The sequence below is a fragment of the Ranitomeya imitator genome, chromosome 2 (genome assembly GCF_032444005.1).
Source record: "Ranitomeya imitator isolate aRanImi1 chromosome 2, aRanImi1.pri, whole genome shotgun sequence".
In the NCBI taxonomy this organism is placed as follows: domain Eukaryota; kingdom Metazoa; phylum Chordata; class Amphibia; order Anura; family Dendrobatidae; genus Ranitomeya; species Ranitomeya imitator.
In genome coordinates, this window is record NC_091283.1 from 162,705,722 (window position 1) to 162,714,799 (window position 9,078).

The 9,078-nt window shown below is 45.5% G+C and overlaps 1 long non-coding RNA gene across 2 annotated transcripts in view; it reads right to left on the reverse strand.

Annotated features, from left to right (window-relative positions):
• Positions 1-3,698, reverse strand: part of LOC138667265 (uncharacterized) — a 79,671-nt gene extending 75,973 nt beyond the window's left edge. For both annotated transcript variants that reach the window (XR_011318679.1, XR_011318678.1), the window contains exons 1-2: positions 3,512-3,698; positions 2,956-3,112 (exon numbers count right to left, since the gene is read on the reverse strand). This is a non-coding gene — a long non-coding RNA (uncharacterized lncRNA). The remainder of the gene's footprint in view (positions 1-2,955; positions 3,113-3,511) is intronic.
• Positions 3,699-9,078: the final 5,380 nt, after the last annotated feature.

Below are 9,078 nucleotides of genomic sequence, written 5' to 3' on the forward strand. Positions count from 1 at the left end.
AGGATCTGAAAGCAACCCCTCACATGAAGCCTCACCTCACGCTCTAGGGGCTGTAAATACCGGGCCAGGCTCCTCGTAAATCCCTCCTCCCCATCATCCTCACGAACCCTTGCCAGGTAGTTCAACACCCCAGCATCCACATTTCTCCTACTTTGGAGTAGCTCTCTTCTGCGGCGAGCACGCTGGGAGATGACTGCAGCCTGTGGTGAGTGCTCAAGGGCAACAGTAGGGCTGCTGCTGTTAGCAGGGTCATCCTGGCTAGCTTGTGCTGCTGCTGCTGGGGCTGATGCTGATGGTGGGGCATCTTCCTGGGCTGGTGCTGCTGGAGCTGGCTGGGCAGATGACGATGATCCTGGAGGGATGGAGCCTGACGGATCAGAAGATGGGCCAGCCACCTCTTCTCCTTCTCCAACTGGGTCTATGACCAACTCGGAATCCGACCCTGTCTCCCTGTCAGTGAGATTAGACTGTGTTCTGTAATGACATATTTGTGCAAATTTTAGCCCCTTCATGACCCAGCCTATTTTGCCCTTAATGACCTGGCCGTTTTTTGCAATTCTGACCAGTGTCCCTTTATGAAGTAATAACTCAGGAACGCTTCAATGGATCCTAGCGGTTCTGAGATTGTTTTTTCGTGACATATTGGGCTTCATGTTAGTGGTAAATTTAGGTCAATAAATTCTGTGTTTATTTGTGATAAAAACGGAAATTTGGCGAAAATTTTGAAAATTTCGCAATTTTTACATTTTTAATTTTTATTCTGTTAAACCAGAGAGTTATGTGACACAAAATAGTTAATAAATAACATTTCCCACATGTCTACTTTACATCAGCACAATTTTGGAAACAAAATTTTTTTTTGCTAGGAAGTTATAAGGGTTAAAATTTGACCAGCGATTTCTCATTTTTACAACGAAATTTACAAAACCATTTTTTTTAGGGACCACCTCACATTTGAAGTCAGTTTGAGGGGTCTATATGGCTGAAAATACCCAAAAGTGACACCATTCTAAAAACTGCACCCCTCAAGGTGCACAAAACCACATTCAAGAAGTTTATTAACCCTTCAGGTGCTTCACAGCAGCAGAAGCAACATGGAAGGAAAAAATGAACATTTAACTTTTTAGTCACAAAAATGATCTTTATTTTCCCAATGGTAAAAGGAGAAACTGAACCACTAAAGTTGTTGTCCAATTTGTCCTGAGTACGCTGATACCTCATATGTGGGGGTAAACCACTGTTTGGGCGCACGGCAGGGCTTGGAAGGGAAGGAGTGCCATTTGACTTTTTGAATGAAAAATTGGCTGCACTCTTTAGCGGACACCATGTCACATTTGGAGAGCCCCCGTGTGCCTAAAAATTGGAGCTCCCCCACAAATGACCCCATTTTGGAAACTAGACGCCCCAAGGAACTTGAGATTTTTCAGCACCATTTTTGAAAAATCCGCGGGTAAAAGGCACTGCGTTTTACCTGCGGATTTACTGCGGATTGCCAGTGTTTTTTGTGCGGATTTCACCTGCGGATTCCTATTGAGGGACAAGTGTAAAACGCTGCGGAATCCACACAAAGAATTGACATGCTGCAGAAAATACAACGCAGCGTTTCCGCATGGTATTTTCCGCACCATGGGCACAGCGGATTTGGTTTTCCATATGTTTACATGGTACTGTAAACCTGATGGAACACTGCTGCGGATCCGCAGCCAAATCCGCACCGTGTGCACATAGCCTAATTCTAAAGGTATGTGCACACGCTGCAGCAGTTTCCCATGAGTTTACAGTTCAGTGTAAACCTATGGGAAACAAAAATCGCTGTACACATGCTGCAGAAAAACTGCACGGAAACGCAGCCGTTTACATTCCGCAGCATGTCACTTCTTTCTGCGGATTCCACAGAGGTTTTACAACTGCTCCAATAGAAAATCGCAGTTGTAAAACCGCAGTGAAATGCGCAGAAAAACCGCAGTAAATCCGCGATAAATCCACAGCGGTTTAGCACTGCGGATTTATCAAATCCGCTGCGGAAAAATCCGCAGAGGAGCAGAATACGTGTGCACATACCGTACCCTAACCCTAGTTCTAACTCCAACCTTAGTGGAAAAAAAAAATTCTTTATTATTGTCCCTACGTATGGGGGTGACAAAGGGGGGGTCATTTACTGTTTTTTTTATTTTGATCACTGTGAGGTTTTATCACAGTGATCAAAATTCACATTGGAACGAATCTGCCGGCCGGCAGATTAGGCGGGCGCACTGCGCATGCGCCCGCCATTTTGGAAGATGGCGGCGCCCAGGAAAGAAGACGGACGGACCCCGGGAGGCTCGGTAAGTATGATGGCGTGGGGGGGGGGAAGCACGGGGGGTGGATCGGAGCATGGGGGGGTGGATCGGAACATGGGGGGTTGGATCGGAACACGGGGGTGGATTGGACTACGGGGGGGGGGTGGATCGGAGCGTGGGGGGTGGATCGGAGTGCAGGGGGGTTGGATTGGAGCACGGGGGGTGGGATTGGAGCACGGGGGGAGCGGACAGGAGGACGGGGGAGCGGAGCACAGGACGGAGGGGAGCGGACCACAGATCGGAGGGCTGGGGGGGGGCGATCGGTGGGGTGGGTGCACATCAGTGTTTCCAGCCATGGAAATCGCTCTGATTGGCCGTTTCACTTTCAACAGCCAATCAGAGCGATCGTAGCCACGGGGGGGTGAAGCCACCCCCCCTGGGCTAAAGTACAACTCCTCCTGTCCCTGCAGGCCAGGTGAAATTACAGTTAACCCTTTCACCCGGCCTGCAGGAGCCCAATCCGGCCATGACGCATATGCTGCGTCACAGGTCGGAATGGCACAGGTTTTCATGACGCATACGGTGCGTCAAAGGTCGGGAAGGGGTTAATATTCTTTCCCTTTTTTGAAAAATTTTGAAAACAAAGAGTCAAATGTGTTGTGAGGTTTGTACTTACGGTCTGAGGTCCATGCTGGGATTCAAGAATGTTAAGCGATCAAAATATATATATTTTTTCTTCTTAGGAGGTGCGTCTGCCCCACTCTTTTCACGCTGCTGCCTCTCCCTCCTATATTGATCGCGGATACTTCGCCATCTTGTTGTAACATCACCCACTGAAACAAAATACATAAAACAAATTGATTACCCCATTATGCACAGTGGTCACACAAGGTGTAATTGACAACACAGATTTGAGTGTAGCATAGGAATGTGCATTTGTGGAATACATTTCTTAGTAATTTAGATCAAATAATCAAATTTTTATGTAAGGCCACAAGGACAGAGTCCGCTACCCTCTATCCAGGAATTATATTTTTCTGGTTAACAAACACTGTAAGGGACATCTGTTCAAACCATTATTTTAATCCGTTTATCATGTACAGCACCATGTAGCTACTGGTGTGCCTTAAATAAAGAACTGTAATAATTCCAAAAATCAGGAATACCAATTGTAAGGAGTTAGCTACTACTGTTTCACACGAAAAATAAATTACAAACATGAGTGTACTTACTTATTTGTCTCTGTGCCTCACGTGGCTGCTGCTTATAATGTGGGAATAGGGACCCACACACACTCCTCCATGCTGCCTCTTTTTGGGCCCTGTTTGCATAGTTGGGATCTCTTTGGTCCCAAAGAACTGGCCTTTCTTGGACCAAAATGAGGAGCATATCCACATTTATAATCTGAGACATGGTGAATCTCACTCCGAGGAGGCGTGCAGCAGACTTCCGGGTTCACTGTCTGCCTTTTTGAGCTAATTAGCATGTCTCAGCTTCCTGGTTGAGCCCTTTGGACAATTCCTGACACCTGCCTGAGTGTAGCATATTTCTCGCAAGTCACACGCATGGTCCGTATGCATTCCGTATTTTGTGCGTCCCCATAGACTTTCATTGGCGTATTTTTTGCGCAATACGCTGACAAATGCAGCATGCTGCGATTTTCAAAGCCCGTAGAAAGCTGTATAGTACGGATGCGTACTATACGGCTGATAGGACCTGACCCATTGAGAATCATTGGGCCATGTGTAATGCGTGTTTTACGGACAAGTTTTATGCGCTCATACGTCCGTAAAACTCGCAAGTGTGACGCCGGCCTTACTGTACAGAATTATTAGGCAACTTAATAAAAACCAAATATATTCCCATCTCACTTGTTTATTTTCACCAAGTAAACCAATATAATTGCACAAAATCTAGAAATAAACATTTCTGACATGCAAAAACCAAACCCCCAAAAATGAGTGACCAATATAGCCACCTTTCTTTATGATGACACTCAGCAGCCTCCATCCATAGATTCTGTCAGTTGCTTGATCTGTTTACGACCAACATTGCGTGCAGCAGCCACCACAGCCTCCCAGACACTGTTCGAGAGGTGGACTGTTTTCCCTCCCTGTAGATCTCACATTTTATGAGGGACCACAGGTTCTCTATGGGGTTCAGATCAGGTGAACAAGGGGGCCATGTAATTATTTTTTCTTCTTTGAGACCTTTACTGGCCAGCCACGCTGTGGAGTAGTTGGTGGCATGTGATGGAGCATTGTCCTGCATGAAAATCATATTTTTCTTGAACGATACTGACTTCTTCCTGTACCACTGCTTGAAGAAAGTGGCTTCCAGAAACTGGCAGTAGATCTCGGAGTTGAGCTTCACTCCATCCTCGACCCGGAAAGATCCCACAAGTTCATCTTTGATGATACCAGCCCATACCAGTACCCCACCTCCACCCTGCTGGTGTCTGAGTCGGAGCTCTCTGCCCTTTACTGATCCGGCCTCTGGCCCATCCATCTGGCCCATCAAGAGTCACTCTCATTTCATCAGTCCATAAACCTTTGAAAAATCAGTCTTAAGATATTTCTTGGCCCAGTCTTGATGTTTTATCTTATGTTTCTTGTTCAAAGGTGGTCGTTTTTCAGCCTTCCTTGCCTTGGCCATGTCCCTGATGAGTAGCGCACACCTTGTGCTTTTTGTTACTCCAGTAACGTTGCAGCTCTGAAATATGGCAAAACTGGTGGCAAATGGCATCTTGTCAGCTTCACGATTGATTTTCCTCAATTCATGGGCAGTTATTTTGCACCTTTTTTGCCAAACATGCTTCTTGCGACCCCGTTGGCTATGTGCCATGAAACGCTTGATTGTTCAGTGATCACGCTTCAAAAGTTTGGCAATTTCAAGACTGCTGCATTCCTCTGCAAGACATCTCACAATTTTGGACTTTTCAGAGCCCGTCAAATCTATCTTCTGACCCATTTTGCCAAAGGAAAAGAAGTTGCGTAATAATTAAGCACACCTTATATAGGGTGTTGATGTCATTAGACAACACCCCTCCTCATTACAGAGATGCACATCACCTGATTAACTTAATTGGTAGTTGGCTCTTAAGGCTGAACAGCTTGGAGTAGAACAACATGTATAAAAAAGTATCATGTGATCAAAATACAACTTGCCTAATAATTCTGCACACAGTGTATTTCTGGTCCAGATAGGCAGGCCGTGTAGGACTATAGACTCCCTGACAGAAATTAAGTCACTTATCCATGTTATGTAAATAAAAGCCTATAACCTGACGTTAAATTCATCCATTGGTTGTATAAATTATTCTTTTTGAAAGCTTAAACCCTCCGAAATGTGGTTTAGGTTAAGAAAATAAATTGTCATCAATGCAGAAATATTGATCAGTTAATGGACACAGAATGGTCAGATTTTGGCAAGACAAAAGTTTTGTCGCCCACAGAGCAAATAATCTTATTCAAACTCAGGAGGGGGATCAGTGGAAGACAGCCTTTAAAACAGCAGAGGGAAACTACTGTATGAAAACCTTGGGATGCCGTTTAGGTTCACTAATGCTTCAACCGTTTTTCAACACTTTGTAAATTACATCTTTAGTCACCTGGTAGGTAGATTTGTTATAATCAACCCTGATGACATATTGATTTATTCGCCTGACCTTGAATCATATCAGGTACATGTCAGGCAGGACTTGCAGATACTAGACATTAAATTATTTGTCAAGCCAGAGAAATGTGTGTTTTCCATTCAGGAGATCCCTTTACTGGGTTATTACTTATCATCCACTGGTTTTCCCATGGATCCGGTGAAAGTCTGGGCTGTACTGGATTGTGATCGTCCTGAGGATTTAAAGGCGTTGTAGAGGTTTTTAGGGTTTGCCAACTACTATCCTAAGTATATCAAAAACTTTTCGGTGACCAAACCTCTGACGGATATGACCAGAAAAGGGACAGACTTTTCCCAATGGTCCAGTCTGGCCAGGGAGGCATTCAATACTTTAAAGAAATGTTTTGCTTCTGTGCCGATTTTTATACATCCTGACGTCACTCAGCCATTCATTGCAGAGGTTGAAGTGTCTTAAGTGGGGGCTGTATTTTCGCAAGGTGCATCTTCAAGTAAATGAAGTCTGTGTGCATATTTTTCAAAAAAAACTGTTGTCCACTGAGAAAAACAATGACATGGGTAATAGGGAACTTTAGTAATGTTAATCACCGATAATAAAAATCTTTTATATATGGAATCTGCTAAATGTTTGATACCTAGACAGGTAAGATGGTCATTGATCTTCACCAGATTCAACTTTTTTGTGAAGTATAGTCCGAGAGATGTGAACATTAAGGCGGATGCCTTATCTCATTGTTTTCCTGATGGTGGAGATAATTGTGAACCGGTCTCTATACTACAGAAAGGGGTGGTTATTGCAACTATATGTTCTGATCTGGAGAAGGAGGTTGTAAAGGCTCACCAAGATGTCTCATATTACTGCGCTACTTGCTTTACCTAATGCCAAGACCTTGGTGCAAATTTTTATCAAAGAAATCATGAAGTTACATGGGTTTCCCACTGATATTGTTTCTGACCAGGGGTTTAGGTTCATTGGTCCCTATAAGATAGTGGTTGTTGTTAATCAAGTAGCATTTTGCCTTGCGTTGCCACCCACTTTTAGGATTCATAATGTGTTTCACAGTGCTCTACTCAAAAAATATATTGAGTCCTCTGAACCATCCTCACCATCACCTTCCCGTCATTGTTGATGGAAATTTGGAATTTCAGATTGCTAAGATTATCGATTCACGCTTGATTCGTTGATCTCTTCAGTATCTGGTACACTGGAAGGGTTACGATCCTGAAGAGAGAATATGGGTACCAGCATCTGATGTCCATGCTGTCAGGTTGAGCCATTTTTTTCATTTGGCACACCCTGATAGACCTGGCCCTGAGGTTCCGGAGGTCCCTCTTAGAAGAGTGGGTACTGTCAAGGGAAAACTGCGAGAGTGAGGGGCCAGAAGACAGAGGTGGTTAGAAGTACTTCATCGTATTAAACTGTGGATTTTTTTCCTTGCTAGCAGTGCAAGGGTTAATTTGTTCAGTTGTAGCTCCTGGAAATTTCCTACCTGGATTGTCTCAGCTGTTCAGTGGTGGTCACTCCCCTCTGCTTTATATGGCTTGCCTCTGGCTCAAGGGTTGCCAGGGTTAGTTCTCACTGCCTTGTTCTAGAATTGGAGATGTAGTTTGTGGTTGAAGTTAGTGTTTGGAGATTGTTCAGGATATTGTTACTTGGAGTTTTGTATGTGTGCACATTCTCATCCTTTCCTATTTGGTGTCTACTTCTTTTAACTCCCCTATGTCCCAATCTCTTGTTTAGTGAAAGCTTTTTGTATGCTTAGTATTTTCATTTATCCCTACCCTTCTTTCCTTGTTTGTCTAGTTAGTGTGTTCCTATGCACTGCTGCTTCCCACCACCCTTGGTGGGGGAGGGTACAGATCAGGGTTGATATAGGAGCATAGCAAGGCATGAGAACCCAGCATCTCCACCTTCAGGTGTAATCTGGGGGGCAGGGATGGACCAGCGCACCTCTAGTTCTAGGGACCTAGTTAGCGCCCAAAATCCCAACAACTTTGTGACACCTGCTTGTGGAGCGCCCCATCAGGGCAAGGGGTTACTCGGTACCGGGTCCTGCGATTCACATCGGGATGTCACGGTGGCTGACCCGGTCTGTGGCCCTGGGACTTCCGTATAAAAGGGAAAGGTCTTTAAAGGGATAAAGTTTATGTTCGTGATGCCACCTGTGGTATTCGGTCAGGGTGACCGATGCTGCTTTAAGGGGTCCGCTGGGGTAATGTTATGGCAGCTAGATGGTATACCTTCCCACAGGTGAAGTATATCCCCAGGGCTTCCCAGTATGTAGATGGTGAATGGCGCAGTGAAGAACAAGAACACAAGGTTGCAGTCTCTTTACCTTTACTGAAGACTTCAGCATTCACAGTCCAGGGCACCAGACCACAGGGCAGGCAGAGTCCAGCCGGTTTGGAGGCAAGTCCAGAGTCCCCTTATCCAGGTGGAAATCAATAGCCTTCCCTTGTGCTATAGTGGTGTAGTCCCTTACAGCATAAGCTTCAAATAAGGTCCTCACAGATGTAGTGCCTCTCTCTGTCCCCCATGTTCGGATAGGACAAAACCCATATGACTGGTGGCTTGAGGCTGTTTATAGGGACTCTAGCATGCCCCGGCCTCTGAAGGGTGCCACCGTGCCTCTTGGGTGTAGGTGCGGACAGGTAACATGCAATTAGCTGTCCTGTTGGTCTCTGAAGTAAAGCATAGAGATCCTTACTACCTCGATGTTCCGGCTACCGGTGCTCTGCGCCTCAGAAGGAGGCAGCCTGTTCGGGGCTGGTCCCCTTCTGGTATCCTCTCCTTTGCTTTGCCTTCCTTCATGCTTGCTGCAATATAATTCTGCTTTCAAAATGTCTCTTTCTGGGAGCTGCAGTTTTTAGGGCATGCACAGCTCCGTGGACCCTCTCCTCTGACAGGAATTCACTCCTGCCAGGAACAGCTTCCCTGAAGGACTGGCTGACTTTCCCTACAGACTACCAGTTATATATATGTGGGGAGTCACCTAGTGAATAGGATCAAAAGCTCCTCCTGGTGGCCTGCAGTATGAATGTGTTGCATGTTTGTGATACCTGGATGCAGTTATCCTTCCTTGCCTCCAAACGTAGCATCACTCTCCCCGAGAGGAAAGCGACACTACTGCAATGACCAGGACCCTGGGGCGCCGCACTCCCCCCT